Below are 25,234 nucleotides of genomic sequence, written 5' to 3'. Positions count from 1 at the left end.
TCTCATATTGTCTACAAAACTGCACTGCTTTAGTTACATACATACATACATGTATCCATTAATTTGATATTTAGTCAAAGGTAAAGAAATCTTGCAATCAGAGCTTCTGGTGAGGTTGGGTCATCAGAGATACCATACTGACACATCTCCTTTCACTCAAAGCAAATAACTTGACCTTATAGTTAACCCATGAAGCCTTTTTGCAGAGAAATTTATTATTTTCCTTGAACTTTTAGAAAATGGCCTAGTCGCCCTTTTTCATTCCAGCATCTTAAAGGTCTCTCCTCTCATGAAAAGGGCTTAGCAGCCCTTTCTCCTCACTCTACTATAAAACACGATTAATTTAATATTTATTATTGTTTGTTATAGAACAGCCACTATCCTAAGAGCTGGGTTACAATGATGAACAAAACAGCCATGGTCCCTACACTTAGGGGAACTTCCATTCTAATGGGGAGACAGACAATAAATAATCATCCAAATTTATACTGATGAACTGTGATAATTGCTCTGATGGGAAAGTACATTGCTCTGAAAGCACATAACAGGGCAGCGGGTCTAGTTTTGGTGTGTGTTGAGGGGAGGGTGTTGAAGACAAAAATCCCTCAGGAAGTGGGACTTCCCTGATGGTCCAGTGGTTAAGACTTCGCCTTCTGATGCCGGGGCTTCGATCCCTGGTTGGGGAGCTAAGATCCCACATGCCTCAGGGCCAAAAAACAAAACAAAACAAAACATAAAACAGAAGCAATATTGTAACAAATTCAAGAAAGACTTTAAAAATGGCCCACATCAGAAAAAAAAAATCGCTCAGGAAGTAATATTTGAGCCAAGATCTGCAGAAAGGGGTGATAGAGAAGGCATATTCAAGGGACTGAGAGGACTCCAGGGTACCTGGAGCACTAGTGACCGAGGAGAACAGCTCACAGTTAGGCTGAAAAAGGAGCAGGCGTGAGCCAGAGAGCGTGCAGCACTTTGTGGGACCTTAAGGGATTTTGGTCTTTGGTCCATAAACAATGGAAACCCTTTGAAGGGTTTTGGGCTGTTTTTACTTACACCACTTCTGACACCACTTCTGTCTTTTCCAACACCATGACTCCAACTCTTTGATGCCAACTAGATGTGCAACAGTTCAATTCAATTCTGATACTATCTACCTGGAGTTAGCGTCAGACCCCACAGGTTAAAGGGCTCAGTCCCACAAGACTGCTCCCACCTCAGATGCCAACTGCAAGTCCAGAACACTCTTACTTCTGAATGACCAACTATAATTTGGGGGTTCCCAGAACCATCTCCTCAGATTGAGGAATTGGCTAGAATGACTCACAGAGCTGAGGAAATTGCTTTCCTTGCTGTTACTGGTTTATTATAAAAGATGGAACTCAAGAACAGCCAGTGGAAAAGATGCATAGGGCAGGGTATGGGGGAAGAGGTTCGAAGCGTCCATGACCTTCCTGGGTGGGTGGGCCATCCTCCCAGTACCTTGACGTGTTCACCAACTAGGAGCTCTCCAAACTCCATTATTTAGAGGATTTTATGGAGGTTTCATTACACAGGCACAAATGGTTAAATCATTGGTCATTGGTGATTGGACTTGGTGATTGGTCTCATCCCGCAGCCCCTCTCCCCTCTCCAGAGGTCGGGTGGGGGAGGGGGCTGAAAGTACCAACCCTCTAATCACATGGTTTGGTCTTTCCTGGTGAACAGTCCCTAGCCTAGAGCTATCTAGGTGTCCCCAGACACCAGTCATCTCAATAGCATACAAAAGATATTCTTATCACTCCAGAGATTCCAAGGGTTTTAGGAGCTATATGCCAGGAACCAGGGACAGAGACTAAATCTTCATTATTATTATTTTTGGCCATGCAGCTCGCGGGATCTTAGTTCCCCTACCAGGGATTGTGGTCCCTGCAGTGGAAGCGCAGAGTCCTAACCACTGGACCATGAGGGAATTCCCTAAATCTTTATTATTTATGATACTACAGATTTTAAGTGGAAGGATGTGCTCAAGTTTCCATTTTTGTGCAGGGGGAAGATGGATTGGGGGGAGATAAGAAGCGAGTGTTGATGGTAGTTTGATCTGGGAGACAGAGGAAGAGACGAAGAGAAGAGCATACACTTGAGGAATATGAAGGTCCAGCAGCAGGACTGGGAGGCAGATGTTGGGGGTAAGGCAGGAAGAGCCATGACTGCAACAGCTCCTTGGGGTCCGTCTGTGCAGCTGGACAGAGAGTGATGCCAATCATGAGCTAAGAACTGGAGAAGGACTAGGTTTAGAGCGAAAGTGTGTGAACTCAGTTTTCAGCACGTTGTATTAAAGGTGCTTTTGAGACATTCAAGTGGAGATGTCAAACAAGCAGCTGGAGATAGTCACCTGAGACAATGATGTGCTTCCAGATATTTCTGTCTAGGGCTAGTCCCGATATCACGGGGGACAGAATATAAAGTGAGAAAAGATGGAGGCTGAAGCATGGGTTGATTATGTAGTTCATGAACTTGACCAAATTCTCTTCCACGCATCATTTGGTTCCTAATAGGTACTGAATAAATGTTTGAAGAATAGAATCTTTTAATATTTTCAATGGTTATTTGGACCTCATCCTGGGCTGCTCATAAGAGCAAGTAAAACATCGGTTGGTATGTCTCCCTCCCTAGTTCCCCCTCAGTTACACATTTTTTAGGGAGTGGAAAGGAGACAACACTAAGAATCATTTCTTTGGTGTCTGGTTGTAGCACAGTAGAAAAGAATTCTAACCACCACCGTCTCACCAAACCTCACTGCCATTTCCTCTGGAAATCCTTTCCTTGTGCTTCCCAACCCACAGAAGAAAATCCCATCTTTGGATCTCCCTATATGGAAGATATACTTTCACGGTAGCAACACCCATCATTCCATTAGAGCATCAAGTGTTTCTTTCAAGGCAGATATGTTGTCAGAATCCATCTTTGTATCTCTAGCACATTGCTTAGCTCAAAGTAGGAAGTGCTCAATATATTTTTTAAATCAAAACTTTACATTTTAGTGCTGTTTTAGGCTCACAGCAAAATGAAGCAGAGAGTACAGAGTTCTCATATACCTCTATCCGTACACACACATACCTTCTCCCCCTACCCAGCACCAGAGTGGTACATTTGTTACAATTGATGAACCTATATTGACACATCAGAATCACCCAAAGTCCACAGTGCATGCTAGGGTTCACTTCTGGTGTTGTACATTCTATGGTTTGGACAAATGTATAATGACATCCATCATTATAGTACCACACGGAATAGTTTCCTGCCCTAAAAATCCTCTGTGCTCTGCCTATTCTTCCCTCCTGCCCTCTAACCCCTGGAAACCACTAATTTTTTTACTGTCTCCATAGTCTTGCCTTTTCCAGAATGTCATATAGTTGAAATCATACAGTATGGAGCCTTTCCAAAATGGCTTCTTTCATGAAGTAGTATGCATTTAAGGTTCTTCCTTCTCTTTTCATGGCTTGATTGCTCATTACTTTTTAGTGCTGAATAATATTCCATTGTCTGGAGGTACCACAATTTATTTATCCATTCACCTCCTGAAGGACATCTTGGTTGCTTCCAAGTTTCAGCAATTATGAATAAAGCTGAGATAAACTTGTGTTCATGTTTTTTGTGTGAACACAAATTTTCAGTTCATTTGGGTAAATACCAAAGAGTGTGATTGCTGGATTGTACGCTAAGACTATGTTTAGTTTTCTGAGAAACTGCCAAGCTATCTTCCAAAGTGGTTGTACAATTTTGCATTCCCATCAGAAATGAATGAGAGTTGCTGTAGCACTACTACACACCTATTAGAACACCCAAAATATCTTTAAAAAGTTTTTACATTTTCTACCTAAATGGATAGATTATATTTATTGGTAAGGTGCTGTGAACAACCTCAGAGCTAAGAATTACTCCAGGGTTTCCCTTTTAGGAAAGCCCCAAACTCAAAACTTCTAAAACTTTGTGAAAATTAGATTAGAACTAAAATGTAGGGGCTTCCCTGGTGGTGCAGTGGTTAAGAATCTGCCTGCCAATGCAGGGGACATGGGTTCGAGCCCTGGTCCAGGAAGATCCTACATGCCGCGGAGCAACTAAGCCCATGCACCACAACTACTGAGTCTGCACTCCAGAGCCCATGAGTCACAACTACTGAAGCCCACATGCCTAGAGCCCGTGCTCTGCAACAAGAGAAGCCACCGCAGTGAGAAGCCCGCACACTGGAACGAAGAGCAGCCCCTGCTCGACTCAACTAGAGAAAGCCCACCGGCAGCAACGAAGACCCAACACAGCCAAAAATAAATAAATAAAATAAATAAATTTATTTTTTTCCCTGGAAACCACTAATTTTTTTACTGTCTCCATAGTCTTGCCTTTTCCAGAATGTCATATAGTTGAAATCATACAGTATGGAGCCTTTCCAAAATGGCTTCTTTCATGAAGTAGTATGCATTTAAGGTTCTTCCTTCTCTTTTCATGGCTTGATTGCTCATTACTTTTTAGTGCTGAATAATATTCCATTGTCTGGAGGTACCACAATTTATTTATCCATTCACCTCCTGAAGGACATCTTGGTTGCTTCCAAGTTTCAGCAATTATGAATAAAGCTGAGATAAACTTGTGTTCATGTTTTTTGTGTGAACACAAATTTTCAGTTCATTTGGGTAAATACCAAAGAGTGTGATTGCTGGATTGTACGCTAAGACTATGTTTAGTTTTCTGAGAAACTGCCAAGCTATCTTCCAAAGTGGTTGTACAATTTTGCATTCCCATCAGAAATGAATGAGAGTTGCTGTAGCACTACTACACACCTATTAGAACACCCAAAATATCTTTAAAAAGTTTTTACATTTTCTACCTAAATGGATAGATTATATTTATTGGTAAGGTGCTGTGAACAACCTCAGAGCTAAGAATTACTCCAGGGTTTCCCTTTTAGGAAAGCCCCAAACTCAAAACTTCTAAAACTTTGTGAAAATTAGATTAGAACTAAAATGTAGGGGCTTCCCTGGTGGTGCAGTGGTTAAGAATCTGCCTGCCAATGCAGGGGACATGGGTTCGAGCCCTGGTCCAGGAAGATCCTACATGCCGCGGAGCAACTAAGCCCATGCACCACAACTACTGAGTCTGCACTCCAGAGCCCATGAGTCACAACTACTGAAGCCCACATGCCTAGAGCCCGTGCTCTGCAACAAGAGAAGCCACCGCAGTGAGAAGCCCGCACACTGGAACGAAGAGCAGCCCCTGCTCGACTCAACTAGAGAAAGCCCACCGGCAGCAACGAAGACCCAACACAGCCAAAAATAAATAAATAAAATAAATAAATTTATTTTTTTAAAAAAGAAATAAAATGTAGATTTAATTTGGTTCCAATTAGTTTATAAAAAATATTCTCTATATTTTTATAAGAAGCATAACATTGGCAGATTAATAAGAACAAGAAAGAAGTAGTTACCGAGTGTACCTGCATGTTGATTAGGAGGGAAATCTAAATGAAGAAGTTAATTAAAAATTTAAAGAAACACTTCAGGAAGTTGTAAAATCTTTGCTGATTAAAATAAATGACAATAATTTGTTGCTCTATATCATTTTGGAAGAGATAGGACATTAGGTCATTAATATCTGCCTATTTGTAAGATAAACCCAAGTAGAAAGTTACATCTACAATGCTGTCCTTATTCACTCGAAATGCCCTTTAATATCCTTCTAAGAAACCTCCTATCCAATTACTTAAGAACACTTCAACTTCATAAATTGTGAGCTGTTTGGACAGGTTGATTCAATTAAGAGTATACCCCCCCCCCAAAAATCCATGTAACTATTGTTATAAAATTCTTTAAAATTATGCAAAAGCCATATGATCTTCCTGAGGTAAGACTGAAACACAGAGCTGTTTTCTTTCTACTGTGTGTTATTAAGTTTAATTGCTTCATTCTCCTGATTGCTTTTGAAAGAGAAGAAATCAATCAAGCTTTCACTGAAAGTGGATACCACTGCATTATGTATGAGGTTGGCAAGGGAAAAGAGACCTGTGACCTAAAAGGAAATCAGGATCTAAAGCACTTACAAATGTGAGGCTCTTACACGTCCAAGTCTCCTTTGTCAAGAGGCATGCTGCCCTTGAACATGAACTTCAACATTATTCACTTAATATAAGTTTCTTAAGTTTATTTTTTAAGATCAGGCAGGCGCTTGAATGTGAAAAGGATGCTACTGATACATTAAAGAAAATATGAAGACACACTTTCCCCAGGAGTGTTGAAAAGGTTCTGTCTACACTGCTTTCTTAAATCCCTTGGGAATTTACAGCATTGTTTTTGAGGTGACAAAGCAGGATTAGAGGTGGTGATGATGGAAGAAAATGTGCCTGTGTTTGAATCCCTTGGCCCCCTGGGGGGAAGCCTTTGGTCTCCTTGGCACCAGAGTTCAACAAGCTGAGTGAGTTGGCCTAGATTCTTCATTTAAACACAATTATTTCACATCTGAAATTTTTTTAAAGATATGTGCAATTTATTTATTTTTATTTATTTATTTTTTAATTTTTTGGTTGCACCCCAAGGCATGTGGGATCTTAGTTTCCCAACCAGGGATCAAACCCACGCCCCCTGCATTGAAAGGTGGAGTCATAACCACTGGACCGCTAGGAAAGTCCCTCGTACCTGAATGTTTTAAGTGAGATGCTAGGGGTAGAAAAATAACCCTTGTGTTTCTCCCCTCGTTTCTGAATCTGTCTACACATTAATGAGCTTATTTCCTTGCTATAACAAGAGGTCACCATTAGGAACTGCTGAACATTCACAGTGATTGATTGATTGCTTTGACATATACATATAACATATACTTATACTTATATATATACATATATATAAGTATATACATATATACTTATATATATACATGTTATATATATAACATTCACAGTTTCTTTTTTAATTTTTTTTGAATTTTTGAATTTTATTTTCTTTATTTTTTTATACAGCAGGTTCCTATTAGTCATCAACTTTATACACATCAGTGTATACATGTCAATCCCAATCTCCCAATTCATCACACCACCACCCCCTACCCCGCCACTTTCCCCCCTTGGTGTCCATACATTTGTTCTCTACATCTGTGTCTCAATTTCTGCCCTGCAAACCGGTTCACGTTATAACCCATGTTACCTTCCACCATAGTTCCAGAACAATTTCTCTTATTGAAAGCCTTCTCATCCAACCTGCCAGCAAGACTGAGCTTTATTCATGTTAATTTGTTTGTTATCTTTGTAGGCAAGATACAACAGGCTGGAGAAACAGCTAGCAAAGATAGGATATCTTAGTTGGGAAGAAATCTTAGGAGGTAGAATAAGAATTTGGTAGAGAAAGTGTCTTTTAATGGCCTTCTCTCTAGAAAAATCCCATAGACTTCTGCTCTGACAGAGATTTGATTCTCTAATCATTATAGTTCCACTGAACCTAGATATCATTAACAAACAACTTAAAAGCCATGTTTCTACAAAAAGGCAGGCATTCTCTTTGTAAGCTTCTAGTTTCTCTTTTATTAAGAAACATTTCAGTCTATCAAATGGTTGAACTTGGAGCCAGACTTCCAGAACACACAGCCCTTCTTTCACAGCCTTTGGGAGGATGGAGAGGGGTCAAAGGGAACTAATATTTTTTGAGCTTCTCCTGAGAGCCAAGTACAGGACTGGGGAATTTCCCAACTTCTTTTACATACAGAAGAGGAAACTTTGGGGGAAGTTATGGTGTCTGAGGATGGGCAGATGGTTGGGTAAACCGTAAGCAGTGACCACAGTCTGGTTCATGCCACCATCCCCAGTACCTTGCTGAAGAAGTGATCCGTGGTAGGAAGGGAGAAAGGCAGGGTTCACTGTCATTCAACTGGAGCAAGTAGAATAGAAAAGCAATGAAGTTGTGGGTGTCCTCTTTGTTTGGGCAGTGCTAACAGAGTGTCCCTCTGTGCCGTAACTATGTCTTATATATGCTATACAACATGCAGCACAATGCTGGAAATACGGTGGATCCTCAAAGGAGGTTTGTTTGTTTATTTATTTATTTATTTATTTATGGCTGGCTGGCTTTGGTTCTTCTTTGCAGTGCGCGGGCTTCTCTTGCAGTGGCTTCTCTTGTTGCAGAGCACGGGCTCTAGGTGCGCAGGCTTCAGTAGTTATGGCACACGGGTTCAGTAGTTGTGGCTCGCGGGCTCTAGAGTGCAGGCTCAGTAGTTGTGGCGCATGGGCTTAGCTGCTCCGTGGCATGTGGGATCTTCCCGGACCAGGGCTCAAACCCGTGTCCCCTGCATCGGCAGGAGGACTCTCAACCACTGCGCCACCAGGGAAGCCCAAAGGAGGTTTCTAGAATTAATTCCATCATCATCCTTTAAAACATATGTTTAGGACATCCCTGGTGGTCCAGTGTTTAAAACTCTGCGCTTCCACTGCATGGGGCACGGGTTTGATCCCTGGTTGGGGAAGTTCCACATGCCTCGCAGTGTAGCCAAAACAACAACAACAAAAAGCAAAAAAAACCCCAAAAACCAAAAAACATACGTTTAATGTCCGTTGTCATCACTGCTGTGAACAGATTTTGGTCATCATTTGAGTCCATTTTCTAAAAAACACTAACCATCATCTGAGCCTTCAGCAAGTTGCGTAGCAGTAACATCAAAGATCACTGATCACATCACAGATATAATAATAATGAAAACATTTGAAATATTGCCAAGAATTACCAAAATGTGACACAGAAAAGCAAAGTGGGCAAATGCTGTTGGAAAAACTGTGCCAACAGACTTGCTCAACATGGGGTTGCCCCAAACCTTCAATTTGTAAAAAACACAAATCTGCGAAGCACAATAAAGCGAAGGTCAATAAAACAAGTTTGCCCGTGTTAAAAAACAGCAAACATTTATGACATACTTATGCGTTCAGTGAAGATTTACTACGTGCAAAGCACTCTGCCAAGCGGCGGGGAAACAGCGATGATACACACATGACGTTGCTGGCCTCAGTGGTTACTTAGTGCTGTGATAGGGGAGAAGTCAAAGCTGTGAGGGACACAAGAGGAGAGTTTCATCCTGAGAGGGGTGACACAGTCCAGAAAGGCTTCTAGAAGAGTGAGGTCTAAGCTGACTCAAGGGTAAGCAGGCATTTCTTAGACAAGGGCAGAGTGTGCGTGAGTGAGTGAGCGCGTCTCTACATTCCGTGAAGCGTGCGCCAGCAGTCAGATTTGAGGGGACAGGGTAGTGAGAGGATTAAGTGCACAGACTCTGAAGCCCTCTGTCTTTTTTAAAACAATTATGGTAAAATACACCTAAGAGAACATTTACCATTTTAACCATTTTAAAGCATGCAATGCAGTGGCATTAAGTACATTCACAACTATTTTGTGTAAAAACGTCACCACTATCTACTTACAAAACTTTTTCATCACCCCAAATGGAAATCCCAGGGACTTCACTGGTGGTCCAGTGGTTAAGTCTCCGTGCTCCCAATGCAAGGGACCTGGGTTCCATCCCTGGTCAGGGAACTACATCCCACATGCACACGGCAACTAAGAGTCTGCATGCCACAACTAAAGATCCTGCATGCTGCAAGCAAAGATCCTGCACACTGCAACTGAATACCCCACACGTGGCAACGAAGATCTGGCACAGCCAAATAAGTATTTTTTTTAAAAAAAAGGAAAGAAAATAGATTGAGGGACTTTCCCGGCAGTCCAGTGGTTAGGACTCCATGCTTCCACTGAAGGGGGCACGGGTTTGATCCCTGGTCAGGGAACTAAAATCCCACAGGTCCCGCGGTGTGGCCAAAAAAAGAAGAAAATAGATTGAAAGTAAGAGGTAACTCTGCGTTTGGTTTAGAGGCTGGTGTAGTAATCCAGGTGGGAAATCACTGTGGCATTGAGGGTGGAACTGAAACCCAGCAGGATCCTGTGAGGCTCCTGGGTACACAAGCCTTTCTGTCCCGTTTTCTTGCTTGTAGGAAATAGAATCCAACCTCCATGACCTTTCCTGAGTTCCAAAGGGCAGATTCAAACAGTTGCTTATCAAGGGAGGAGTAGCCAAGAAACCACCTGAGGCCAGGAACCAGAGAAGCTCATCAAGATTACCTGAGACCAGATTAGAGGATTGCAGGCCCTGCACACACCCTAATCTTATCAGCAACCCCACCCTTGAACCGCTGCTATAAAACTCCTCATCAAATCCTCCTGGGTTGGGACACATAGTTTTTGGGGCAGGAGCCCACTGTGTCCCCCTTTGCCTGGCAAAGCAATAAAACTATTCTTTTCTACTTCACCCCAAACTCTGTCTCCAAGATTCAATTTGGCACTGGTGCACAGAGCTTTTGGCATCAGATCTAAGTAGATATAATCAAGAGAGCCTTAGAAAATAAAATGGACAGAAAGGTATATGGATCGGATGTAAGCATATGCTGATCTTGTTGATTTTACCTCTTAAATATAAATGTTACTCAAATACAGCTAGATTTCTCCATCACAAGATGGAGAAATCACTTCACCTGTCTAAGCTATCATCATCTCTCAAGTAGACTACTATAATGATCTCCTAGAGCTTTTCCATCTCAATTATTATTTTTATTCCATATCTATTCTCGATCTTTTCTAATCTCATCTCCATATTGCAAAGTGATGTTAATAAAGTATTTCAGACATACAGAAAGGAATAAGGAATAATGTATATTCATGTAACCAACTCACATGTTAAGAAAATAAAGATAGGGAATTCCCTGGCGGTCCAGTGGTTAGGACTCTGTGCTTTCACTGCCGAAGGCCTGGGTTCAATCCCTGGTCAGGGAACTAAGAACCCACAAGCCGTGTGGGGTGGCCTAAGTAAATAAATTAATAAAATAAAAATACATCTGGTTGTGTCCCTCTTGTAACCCTCTCCAAGCATATTCTCCTCTCCTCAGTCTACCTGTATTTAAATATTGCAGATAAACACCCAAATCAGCATGGTAGGTACCTCTATCATTTCCTCACATATCTGTATACTTTTACAACATTAGTATGCGTCCCTTTGTGTATTTGTATATTTTCTTGAATGTTTTAATGCCTCATAGAGATGAAGTCACATTGCATGTGTCATTCTGTCACTGCTCTCCACCCGCACCTCAGTTAAGCTCCTGTTAGTGCGAAGTGTTCATGCTGAAACGTGTTGTCCTGGTCCATTTATTTTCAATGCAGTGGAATCTTTTCATTGTATGCATATACAAGAATGACACCCTTATCTATTCAAAAGGCAGATCTGATCGTGTCAATCTCCTGCCCAAGATACCTCAAGCAGTAGAAAACTGCTGATCTTCTGCTGAGAACTGCAATCACGTCTGGCTTGATTTCAGGCTCCTTCTACCACCAAAGCCTGTCCTAAGCCCCTGGCTTGTTCCCCTTCTACTAATTAACTCCTACTCACTCTTCAGATCTCAGCTCAAATTTGCTTCCGTGAGAAAGTCTTCCCCACCATCTCTACCACACCTGCTAGATCACTTCCTTTACATGCTTTCATAAGAATTTTCTAGAACAAATAACCACATGGTTGAATTCCTGTTAGTACCTCCTTACCCACTAAAAGTCTGCAGAGGCCATATCTATTTTTGCTCACATTGCATCTCCAAGAGCCATACCAAGTGCTTGGCACTTAGTAGGCATTCAATAAAACTTGGCTGAATGAACGAGAACAGAAATAAGTATTAGAAATATTTTCCTGCCTAGCAGATACATACTTCTAATTAATTTTGCTTAATTTAAACTTGTTAAATACTATTAAGCCCACAGACAATGTACTGATCCAGTAAGCTTTTATTCAGCAATTCTTGAATCAGGTAGCATCCAATCTAGCAGATAGAAAGGCACTCCAAAGAGCTGTGCAAGGCTAGAGATTTTATAGACAAAAGCTAGAAGGAACAAGGAATTATACTAGGCATTCCCTGATTGGTTAAAGCAGGACTACCTTCCTTATATGGGGTAAAGGGGAACTCTAGCTGGGTCAGGTAGCTTGTGCTGAGCTGGCAAGTGCTGACTGGTTGACCTAGGTCTTCCTTTCCTGGGAGAGCTGAGGAGAGAAACTTAGTTAAGTTTTGGTTTGCTGATGTGGGGCTTAGCGTGAGCAACTCCATCTTGGGCCTATTTTAGATATTTTAATACCACTTATTCTAGAATTTAATTTCAAACCCTGATTGGGTGGCTGGGACTGCATATACCCTCCCTCTGTAAACAACTAGAAAACTGGACAAAATATATGAAACTACTCTTTTCAGACAGTGGGCAACAAGAGTGCAGGACTGTGAACAAAGCTGAGAGAAATGAAACCAATGAGATAAGCCCTACTTTGCTCCAGAGGCATTTTGAGGACAATGGTGCAGGGAAGGAGATCCCAAGCAGAGATAGCACTCAATTCAAAAGAAGAAAAAAAGACTAAAGAACAGATGAGATAATAGCAAACAAACAGCAAGATGGTCGATTTAAACTCGACCATGTTGAGGGAATTCCCTGGTGGTCCAGTGGTTAGGACTTGGAGCTTTCACTGCCATGGCCCAGCTTCAATCCCCGGTTGGGGAACTAACATCCTGCAAGCCTCACGGCTCAGCAACAAAACAAAACAAATAAACAAACAAAAAACTCAACCACGTTGGGCTTCCCTGGTGGCACAGTGGTTAAGAATCCGCCTGCCAATGCAGGGGACACGGGATCAAGCCCTGGTCGGGGAAGATCGCACATGCCGCAGACCAACTAAGCCTGTGCGCCACAACTACTGAGCCTGCGCTCTAGAGCCCACAAGCGACAACTACTGAGCCTGCGTGCCACAGCTACTGAAGTCCGCAAGCCTAGAGCCCATGCTCTGCAACAAGAGAAGCCACCGCAATGAGAAGCCCACACACTGCAACGAAGAGTAGCCCCACTTGCCACAACTAGAGAAAGCCCGTGTGCAGCAACGAAGACCCAATGCAGCCAAAAGAAAGAAAGAAAGAAAGAAAATTTTTAAAAAAGAAATGCACTTTAAATATAAAGACACATATAGGGTGAAAGTAAAAAGTAGAAAAAGATACATGATGCAAACACTAATCATAAAAAGGGTGACGTTCCTATATTAATACCAGACAAAGTAGACATGCAAGCAGATAAGGCAAGGGGTCGCTGGAGATAGAGAACCAGGCAGGGCTTTCTTGACATAAGAGAAGCCATTTTTGGCCTAAGGCATTTTGTGATCCAAGCCTGGCCACAATGCTTGCCCTTGAACAGGTCTCAGTAATTAATGACCTTAAGGGAACAAAAAATGCAGAAACAGAGGACTGTTATCAGGCAAGTGAAGTAACAAAAGCAAGGATAACAAATCAGTTGTAAAGACACCCAGTTCTATTTCAATGGTAAGGACTAGCCTAAAGCACTGTCTTGTGCTGTCTTGCAGAATTTAAATTCCCCCTCCGTTGCTCAACCACCAGATCAACTGGAATCTAAGGGATGATGATGTTGACTTTTTCTGATCCTCAGTGACTTCAGTCAACTAAAGCTTGAACTGCACCACCCAAGCCCCTTCATGAATATGCATGAACGCTTAGCTTAAAACTTACCCAATTTTGCTGTCCAGGGAGACACTGCTTTGGGAAGGATCCCTGGTGTTCTCCCTACTTGCTGCAAGTAATAATAAATCCTTCCTTATCCAGATCTTTGGCTTGGTTGTGTCTTTCGGCTTGATACCCACCAAGAGGCTAACCCAGTTTTAGGGTAACAGACATAAGGACAAGGAATTTCACCAGAGTTAAAGAGCAATACATTTCATAATGACAAAAAAAAGTCAATTCATTCAGAAGACATAGCAATCCTAAATATGCATGTACCTAATATCAAAATTTCAAGATATGCTAGGTGAAACCTGACAGAACCAAAAGGAGAGATAGACAAATCTACAATCACAATTTTAGTTGAAGCTTCCAATACTGCTCTCAGCAACTGATAGAAGAAGATAGAATATCTCGAAGGACACAAAAGATGTGAACAACACTATCTTTTCAAGTACACATGAAACATTTACTGAGACAGAGAAAATTTGGAGACATAAATTAAATCCCAATAAACGTAAAATGATTGAAAAACTACAGAATGTTCCTTTTTAGTACAATAGAATTAAATTGGAAATTAATTACATAAGTTATCTGGAAAGCTGCCCAGATATCTGGAAATTAAACAACAAATTTCCTTGTAACTCATTGGTCAGAGAAGTTGCAAAGGAAATTAGAAAATATTTGAAAGGAAACACAATCCATCAAACACAATCAATAAAATGGATAAACTCTAGCTAGAGTGATTAAGAAAAAAGAAATGGAATATACAAATTATCAATATCAGGAATAAAAGAGGGGACATCTCTGAAGATATTAAAGCGTTAATAAGGGAGTAGCATGAGCAACTTTATGCCAATCAATGAAATGGGCCAATTCACTGGAGACATTTCAAGAAAAAAGGAAAAATGGAATAGTCCTATATCTAATAATTAAATAAAATTTATAGTTAAATACCTTTCTGCAAAGAAAACTCCATGCTCATATGGCTTCACTGGTGAATTCCATTAAACATTTAAGGAAGAAATAACACACAAACTCTTTCAGAAAATAGAAGAGGAAACCCTTCTATGTATGAGGTCATTATCTGACCACACCAAAACCAGACAAAGTCATTATAAGAAACGAAAGCTGCAGAGTAATATTGCTTGTGAAGGATAAACACAAAAAATCCTTAACAAAGCATTATCAAATTGAGTCCTGAAATAGAAATGCAAAGGACCTAGACTAGCCAAAACCATCTTAAAAATGAAGAACAAAGATGGAGAACTTACACTATCCGATTTCAAGAGATATTACAGTAATCCAGATAATGTCACACTGGGGAAAGAACAGACATATAGACCAACGGAACAAAATGGAGAGTCCAGAAACACATATATATATATATAATTATATTACATATATATAATTATATATAAAATGTGTACATAATTTTTATTATATATTACATATTTATTATATAAATTTATAACATAATATGTAACATATATATTATATAAAATATATGTTTTATATATATAAAATTCTTTTTTCAATTGATTCTGACTCTGTGAAGGCAATTCACTGGGGAAAGGAAAGTCTTTTCAACAAATGGTGAACCACTGGATATCTATATGAAAAAAAGTGAACATTGATCTTTATCTCACAATATAAACAAATATTAAACTCAAAATGGACCATAAAAGTAAAAGCTAATAATATGTAAGTTCCAGGAAAAAAGTATTGGAGAAAATCATTGCAACCTTGGTATAGGCACAAATTTCTCAGATGAGATAATCTAATCACCAATTATAGAAGAAAAACTTGGTAAATTGTACATTATCAACATTGAAAGCTTGTTCTTTGTGGACATTGTTAAGAAAACTAAGAGACAAGCCACAAAATCAAAGAAAATATTTGTAACACATATATTTAATCTTATATCCAGAATATATGTATCTTAAAACAAAAATAAGAAAACGACCCAATAATAACTTGGCAAAAAATTAGAATAGATGCCTCATGAAAAAAGACATAGGACTCACCGATAGCACATGAAAACATGCTCAACATTTATCAGGAAAAGCAATTTAAAAGTAGTGAGGGGCTTCCCTGGTGGCACAGTGGTTGAGAGCCTGCCTGCTGATGCAGGGGACACAGGTGCAAACAACAACAACAACAACAACACCAACAACAAAAATAAAAGTAGTGAGATACCGCAGTACCCTAAATAGAATGGCTAAATTTAGAATGGCTAAAATTAATGACCGATAACACCAGGTGTTGGCAAGGATATGGAGCAAATGCAACTCTCATAGGGTGCAGGTAGTAATGTAAAGTGGTCCAACCACAATGGAAAACTATTTGGCAGTTTCTTAAAAAGTTAGACTTACACCTAACCATATGAACTATCAATTCCACTTCTGTGTATTTAGTCCAACAAAATGAAAACGTATGTCCACACAAAGACTTCTTTTATATATCAATGTACATGCAGCTTTATTCATAACAGCAAAAAACTAGAAATAACCCAAATGTCCATAACAGATGAATGGATATACAAATTTTGGCATATCCATTCAATGGAATATTTATTCAATGGAATAAACTATTTATATATGCAACATGAATGAATTTCAAAAACATTATGCTGGGTGAAAGAAGCCAGACCGAAAAGGGTACGCTATATGAGTCTATTTATACAAAACTCTAGATAAAGCAAAACCAATCCACAGGGTCAGGAAGTACACCAGTGGTTGCCTGGAGTGGAGGTTGCCAGGGGTGGGTCGGGTACATGATTTGCCAAGGTACAAGGGAACATTTTGGGTGTTACGGTTTTCTCGTTATACTTGGTTTTGAATCTTTCTAGAAAGTCTCATGGCTAAGATTTGGAGGTTACTTAGGGGAAGAAGGCCTCATCAGATGGAAATGATGTATACCTTGACTGTGGTAGAGGTTAGATGGGGCATACATATTTGCCCCCCCCAAAAAAAAATCACCTAACTGTACACTTTAAATGAGTATATTTTATGTAAATTACAGCTTACTAACAGTTCACCTAAAAAATGAAATGGTTAAAAAAAAAAATGTGGCTTCCTTGGATACGCTCCAGACTTAGTGAATCAGAAAGTTGGGATGGTAGGGCTAAGATTTGGAGGTCAAGCGGGGGCAGAAGGCCTCATCAGGTTGATTTTTTTTTTTTTTTTTTTTTTTTCCAGCCACTGCCGTGGCCTCTCCCGTTGCGGAGCACAGGCTCCGGACGCGCAGGCTCAGCGGCCATGGCTCATGGGCCTAGCCGCTCCGTGGCGTGTGGGATCCTCCCGGACCGGGACACGAACCCGTGTCCCCTGCATCGGCAGGTGGATTCTCAACCACTGCGCCACCAGGGAAGCCCCATCAGGTTGATTTTAACTGACTGACTAGTTTACCTCCTGTTTCAGGTCCAGTGAGAACTTAAAAATGTTAATTTATTTTCTGTTCCTTATTCTAAAACTAAGACATGATTGCTTGCCAAAAAAATTCAGGGAATGTATAAATCTTTAAAGATCCAGAATTAACATTTTCATATATATCAGGTTTTTCTGCAAATGTACAGTATACACGTATTTTTAACAACATGGAGTCCTATGAAACATACTATTTTATCAACTATTCTTTTCACTAAATATACAGTGAACCACTTTTCATAGATTAACCACACCACAAGAAGGGACTGCTTATGATGGGTATTCTCTCATTTATTTGAACAGTTCCCCAAAGATGGACACGTAGGTTGTGGGGTACTTTTTGCAGCTCGGCCTACTCAACACCCACTTCAACTCCCTTCTCATTGCCCTGTTCAATTCTAAAAGCTGGGTAAAATAAACACTTGCTTTCTCAGATACCCCTGCAGGTCCGGTGGCCATGTCATCTGGGTCTGGCCAATGAGACAGAAATGGAAGCAGTTAATACTGCCTCCTGGGCTTCCTGCTCACCAGGGGGCCTGCACCTGGGGGCCCCAGGTACAGCAGTCACTGCCTAGAGCAGAGCAGGAAGAGGGCAGTCTGGTTCCCTCACAGCATCCCTCGGTCTCCAGACAGCCCTGGATGCCCCTCTGTTGGACTTCTAATGGCATGAGATGAGACACCGTACTTAAACCACTAACAAAACAAACCACAAAATGCCGCTGGGTACTCACTAGGTTATTACCAAGAAAAATTCCCAGAAGTAGAATTGTTGGATCAGAGTATGCGTTTTTAAATACTTTTGAAACGTTTTATCAATTGACACTCCCACCAGCCCTGTATTATTACTGACCTGCGTCCTTGGACTCTTTAATCAATAGAAATTGATAAAAGGACAGACGAGAACTTCATGCAAGGCTTTCTTGGTGCTCGTGCTGCAGCACCAGGGAACGAAAACAAGAAACAGGTGACCTTGCTGCTTTCCAAGGATGGCTGGCTGATTCCTCAAATGGGGTGCGGGTGAGGCGGATTGGTGGGTGGGACCAGAGGCGTGGCTTAGGTGGTCTGCCCACCCCCTCCCTCGGTGGTGCTGTGCGCAGGGGTCATGCGCAGTATCCTGCTTTTGCTCCCGGCACCTCAGACAGGACAGTAGGTTTGTTGCCTTTTTGTAGCTTGTTTTTCGTAACTGCTGGGACTGCAGCATGCATGCAGTTATTTTTAGTCCTTTATAGTTTCTTTGTATTCTGTTGCTTGAGGAGGCGTTCACACTCTGCACTCCAGTAAAGGGTCCCAGGTTCCAAGCTATTGCATGGTGTAAGCCCTCTGGTAGTGGGTCCCAGGTCCCAGGCTCTATATAAATTTACAACTTTCTCTACACCCTGCCAACTCAGGATATTATCACTTATTATTATTATTTTTTTTTTTTGGCGGTACGCGGGCCTCCCTCTGCTGTGGCCTCTCCCGTTGCGGAGCACAGGCTCCGGACGCGCAGGCTCAGCGGCCATGGCTCACGGGCCCAGCCGCTCCGCGGCATGTGGGATCTTCCCGGACCGGGGCACGAACCCGCGTCCCCTGCATCGGCAGGCGGACTCTCAACCACCGCGCCACCAGGGAAGCCGTATTATTTTTATATTATAAAAAGCAAAACAAAACAGCTTTATAGCGGTATAATTGATATACAAAGAACTGCACAATTTGATGAACACGGACATAGTCAAAGACCTGTAATACTATCACAACCATCAAGGGAATATACACATCTAACCCTTCCCAGAGTGTCCCTGTGTCCCATCGTGTTTTTGTGTGCGTGCAGGCAGTAAGAACAGTTAACGTGAGATCTGCCGTCTTAAAATTGTTTTCCAGCTTTATTGAGCCATAATTGACATATAACATCGTATAAGTTTACTTCTTAACAAATTTTGAAGTGCGCAACATGGACTGTGGACTGCATTATCACTTTTTTTTGCACCATTTCCAAACTGATGGGTAAAAAATATATCTCATTGTAATTTGTCTCCTTGTAATTTGTCTCTTTGATTACCACTGATAATTCATACTTTTAGTGAATGCTTCTATTCCTTCTTTTGTAAATTGCGAGTTAGACCAGGGAACTTACTGGAAGCAGCTGCTTCCCTCGTCTTTGGCTGTGGGCAATGTTGGGGGATATGGCTAGCGGCCAATTTGTTTGAAATTCCAGCAACTCCATTACATCCCTGTCACTTTCCAGTAGGATATTACAGACATGAGCTTTGTTTCAGGCCTGCTCTTTGGCAGTTTCCAGATGTCTCCACAAGCCCAACACACTTGGGAAGGATCTTGGTGAGATATGCTATGTCTCCAAGGAAAAAAAAAAAGAAAAAAAAGCTAGGGATCTTTGAGCAGCTGCTATTTTAAGGTATATGCTGAACAAGTTTCTGAACAGCGTGAGTTGCTACTTCGAATACAAAGGGTTGAATCATTCATTTTCTTACGTTGGGTGGAACCAGACAGCCTGGAAGTCAGAGAATAGCAATTTCTTACAGGTGACACAAATGTCTCCGTGTAAATCACGTACCGTATAACAAATAACATCATTTGGGTGAATAATGTAATGGATTTTTTCAGGGGTGCTCCTCCATGTTGACGTGGAATGACACGTCTTCATTTACCCATTTTGAACTGATGTTTTCGTAATCACCCAAGGCTACGAATAAGGAAGTATGAATTGGGTATGAGGGCTAGACTAAAAATTCAAACACAGCTGGGGACCGAGGCAAGGCCAAAAGTGTGTGTTGAAGCGGACAGAGAAAAAGATAGAGAACAGATATTCCAGGGAGCCTCAGCCTTTCTACACTTTTGCATGTATGGACACCGCCTTTCTGAGTCATTTTTCATGAATGATTTGCAGCCTGCGGGATCCAAGAGGGACCCACAGGCTCTGGATGTCACTCACAGACGCTGGGGCTTTCAGTTCAAGGAGCGGACTGGTGGTGATCTGCAAGTGGTGACTGCAAGTAGCACTGTCCTTAGGAAGGTGGGCTGGTATCTCCTCCGCCCCTCAAAGCTTTCAACTGCGCCCTGCAACAGGAGGCTGACCTCTAAGGACTATATGAGAGATTCTCAAACTTTTGAGTCTCAGGATTCTCACAACTTAATAACTATTGAGGACTCTAAATAGCTTGTTTTGTGGGTTACATCTATTGGCATTTACGGCAATAGAAATTAAAGCTGAGAAACATTTAAAATATTCTCATTCATCAAAAATAACAGTAATAAACCCACTACGTGTTAACATAAATAACATGCTTTTTAATAAAAAAAAATTGATTTCCATTGTTGTAATGCTGTTTTCTATCGGGATTAACAGAAGACAGCTGGATTTTTCACATCTGCTTCTGCACTCAGTCTGTTGACGTATCACAGGTCAGATAGCCTTTGGGAAACGACGCTATTCACTACTGAAGGAATGAAAGTGAAACAGACAAATACCATATGAGTGTTACAATGAAAACAGTTTTGACTTCAAGGATCTTCTGAGAAGGTCTGGGAAACCCCCGTCAGTTCCTGGCCACACTCAACACAACCCCTGTGACTTCTGAATCCCACTGGGTTCAGCCATTGGGAGCCCTGGCAATAAGACAATGCCAGGGGACTACTTCTTGCTCTGGCCCCATCCCTGCAGGGTTGCGTACACTGAGGCTGGCTTGGTCTCTTGAAAAAAGATTAAGGCTTCTTTCAAGTGACTCTCTTCTATGGGTTCCACTTACTTCTCCCCTTACCCCTTTGGGCCTAGGGGTAGAACATCTCTGAGTTGTTGCATTATTTTTTTTTAGTTTTTCTACACTCTGTGCATACCTTTGTAAATAAAAACTGAATTTATCCTAATTTTTTACTACCACATGTAAATAAAACAAAAATTCAAAATATAACACAGAGCCTTATTATGTGCCAGTGGTTCTCAAGGTGTGGTACCTGGAGCACCGGCATTAGAATCACCTGGAAACCTGTCAGAATTAGAATTCAAAGTTTTGGGCCACACTCTGGACTGACAGAATCAGAAATTTTAAGAATGGGGCCCAGCGGGGCTTCCCTGCTGGTGCAGTGGTTAAGAATCCGTCCGCCAATGCAGGGGACACGGGTTTGAGCCCTGGTCCGGGAAGATCCCATACGTCGCAGAGCAACTAAGCCGGTGCGCCACAACTACTGAGCCTGCACTCTAGAGCCCATGAGCCACAACTACTGAGCCTGTGTGCCGCAATTACTGGAGCCCGCATGCCACAATTACTGAAGCCCGCGTGCCTAGAGCCCGTGCTCCACAACAAAAAAAGCCACCACCATGAGAAGTCCGCACACTGCAATGAACAGTAGCCCCGGCTTGCTGCAACTAGAGAAAGCCGCGTGCAGCAACGAAGACCCAAAGCAGCCAAAAATAAATTTATTTTTAAAAGTGCTTCAAGTAAAACCAAAGTAACACACCACACACACACATACACACACACACACACACACACACACACACACCAGGCAAACATAAAGACAAAAGCTCCACATAAAACCCCAAACAAATCCCAAAGAATAACATCAACTATCCTCTTGACACACCCATAAAAGATTGGTAACAATCACTGTGTCATGACTTAAAGGGAAATCATAATCTGTTGACTATTTCCCGAGAAGACTTCTTTGTGTCATCTTTAGAAAAAGGTAATATATGTAAACATGTTGGTATGGATGTAAGGAGCTAAACATTCTTCTCCCATTTTCACCTCTCTTTTCATTCACCTCCTACATTAAAGCCTGTATCTATTTGCACTTCATTTTGTGTGTTTCTGTTTGGAGCAGATGAATTCTTATACATCTGCATTTTAAATTATATCTAAATCCTCTTTAACACAGCATGGAAAAAAAAAAAAAAGACTGACCAGCACCAATTTAGTTTCAGCAATTTTATATAGGAATCCCAAAGCCTTGCATTTCCTTGTACTCTGGGAACAATATATAGCCTGAACAAAAGGTTATAGTGGAAAGGAAATGTAATTGATTCTGAAGAGCGTGAACATCTGTAGAGAATGTGGTGTAAGAGACAATGATCTCTGCTTATGAGGATGAAACGGTTTCTAGTTACCCATGTCAGAGAAATAACTCTGCCCCCGCCCCAGCCCCCAAGTTCAGTCCACTAAGCACAGCGAGGCTGCAGATGCCTTCTATGACACGGAAACCAAAAGAAATAGGTATAGAAGACTTGACAAAACTACATTTGCCCAGTGGTGTTGAAAAGTCAGAAAAGCTTTATGCTGGTGCAGATTTTGTCATTAAATGTAATGTGATTGTGGCCAAGTCAATTTCTCTCTCTGGGCCTCAAGTTTCTCGACTTCGACATGGGAGAGCTCAGCTGGATGACAGACACGGTTCTTTTACGATGCTCTTTCCAGTAAGATTAACAGACTACTTTTTCATCTAGAAGTCTCTTAAAGTCTCAGGCTTTCCATTTTAGATGGGAAGAGCAAAAATTCTAACACAAGTGATTTAAGAACATCAACATTTATTTAACATGATAAAAAAGAAATGAGATATGAACATTTGCATTTAAACAACAGTAAGTAGCCTTTAATACTTACATTACATGTGCTCATTGTATAATATATACACAATGAACATAATTACATTTGTACACAAACTAAGTACTGGATTTGAAAACCTGCTTATTGCTGTACACATCTAGTCCAATGAAGTATATAAGCCCAGTACTTCAAAATACCTACATTTTAAATTGCATTTTAAGAAAAAAGTAAGCGATAACATTTGTATCTAAGCTGACAAGAGTGTGGCATAACTGCTGACAATGCAATCTGACTGAGAAATAATTATAGCAGGAAACGGACATACTTCACTTAGCAGTAATAAAATGGCACATTTTAAATATATATATAAAATTTTTACAAATCAAGGGTGAAACAAAGCATTGCAGTAGCCAAAATGGGAGGAAGAAAAAAAAAAAAAAAAAAAGGAAAACAAGCTTCACTGGAAATAATAACTAAATTTATGTACTGAAAAGTGAAAAGAAATATAAATCCACCTAGACTTTAGAAACATCAAAATCTGGAAATCAGCAACTAAGTAAGCTCTGGCTGTAGACCACACACTAAAAAGCACCTTTACTTATGTGCTCTGAAATCATAGCAGCAAGCTGGTGTCAGAATAATAACCTTGAGATTATATTACATAACCTTGAGTGTACATATGGGCCATTAAAGCTGTTTTGGAATAAACATTTTCCAGAAGTGATAAAATGATGCTCTGTGGCCAAAAGCATCAGAACTATGAATTTCATAGATTTAAAATATACTGTACAATATCTTCTCACATTGCCAAAGGTCCATGTCCTCAGCTTTGAATGGTTTCAACAGAAGTCAGTATAGCTGAAAAATACAAAGAAGTAAAATTACTTTGACACCTGCAAAGTTAATGAATGACCATTTCCTGAAGTAACTAAGGGCCACATTCTCTAGCAATAGCACTGACAAGCATGGCCATGAAAATCCCAAAACATAATACAATTGAAGGACATCTTCTCTTCATTTCCATAAGCTTAATTCACAAAGCAAAGAAACATAATGCAATAGGTGCATAGCAATTCAGATGAAAAAAAGGACCCACACTTGTGGCTGAATCCAAAAGATTGACAAAATGAGCAGAGATTTGCACAACTTTACTAAAGTATGTAATACTATATTAAGCTGCCCACATAGCGGTGTCATTTCTAAAACTTTCCTACGTCTTGCCAAAACTACTAGTTCAGAAAGATGACACATGCACAACGACAAGATGGATTATAAAATAATGCAAGTTTGAATGCCACTGGTGGGTTGTGGTGACTGCACACCACAAAGCTAGAAAGTATCCCGTAATCACTGTACCTTACTCTAGTACGAAATACTACTGGCTCTTGGAATGAAAATAAAACAAAACAAAATCGAATAAGAACAACTTAAGGAACCTGGAAATGTACTCCAGTTTTAACTGTGACCATTCTTGTTATCAGAGTGGTCCTGAGTACAATGAATTGTAACCTGTTTATTGAACCAAGAGATAATGGGAGTGGCTCTCAAAGTACATTTCACCACTAAGACAGAGGCCATCAATCAATTCTTTGCACAGGAGGAATAAAATGAGCATAATGTTTATTATCCCTGTGTTTGGTGTTATTCTGTCACTAGTGGCAACTGCCACTTCTGAATGTATTAAGTTAAAAGTTTAAATATATGAGGGACAGGGGCAAGACACAGGTTAAGACTACAGCAAATACAACAAATCCTAAAGAGATACCAAGTGACAACAAACAAAGCCTCTTTTAGGCTCCAGACAGACATGATCTCAAATAAAAGTTACAGATATGACAAGACAGTTAAACATAAATCCTCTGGCTGAAAAAAAGGGACACATTATAGCTGCTACAAAAAGGTGTGAATGGACGTAGATGCTAGAAAATGAGCACTGCTGGATGAAAAGCTTAGTCTAAGTTGGTATTTGTACTCATTTATTTGAGTACCTAAAAATCAAAGAACATGTTTGTAGCCATGCTCATAATGTCTGTAGGTGTTTTCTCAGCTTATAACTGTTTAACAGAAATTGGTGATAATCCGAAGGCACCAAACATTAGAAGATCTGGTAGATACTGAGAAAAAAAGTGCAGAAAAAGGCATAAAATGTTCACTCCATACCTCACAGCTTTTCTGAAAAATAAAAAAAGTATGTAAGTACAAAATTGAGGTAAAATTTAGCCATTGTTGATAAAGTTTAAACGTAAGACACCTTAGGAAATTATTCGTGGTTCTAAAAGTGTGGTCTACAGAACACTGGTTGAGAAAGGCCCCGTCTCCCTGTCCCCACCTGTGGCTTTTTTAAAAGCTACCTCCCTGACTTAAAAAAAAATTATTATTTAGAAATAATTTCTGATGGATCTTAAAGATTTTACATTCCATATCTAGTTGGCTGTACCATAAGCTCTTCTTTATCCTTAAAAATAATTAGCAAACTCCCAGTGTGGTAGATAGGTCATGCGGAATGTAAAAAACATTTCTGTATCAAAATGTAACGACTTGAACAGAATTCTCAGACCCAACTGTGGAAAGAAACAAGCACTGCTGCAAAACACTGCAAAACCTTCCCTCCAAGTTTAGCTGTTTTTATGGATGATGAAAGAAGAGACAGAGAAAATGTTGTCAGGCAGCAAATACACTGAAGGGCTGATGCT

Source organism: Physeter macrocephalus, chromosome 6, assembly GCF_002837175.3.
Source record: "Physeter macrocephalus isolate SW-GA chromosome 6, ASM283717v5, whole genome shotgun sequence".
Taxonomy (NCBI): Eukaryota; Metazoa; Chordata; class Mammalia; order Artiodactyla; family Physeteridae; genus Physeter; species Physeter macrocephalus.
Note: the sequence above shows the minus strand (reverse complement) of the source record.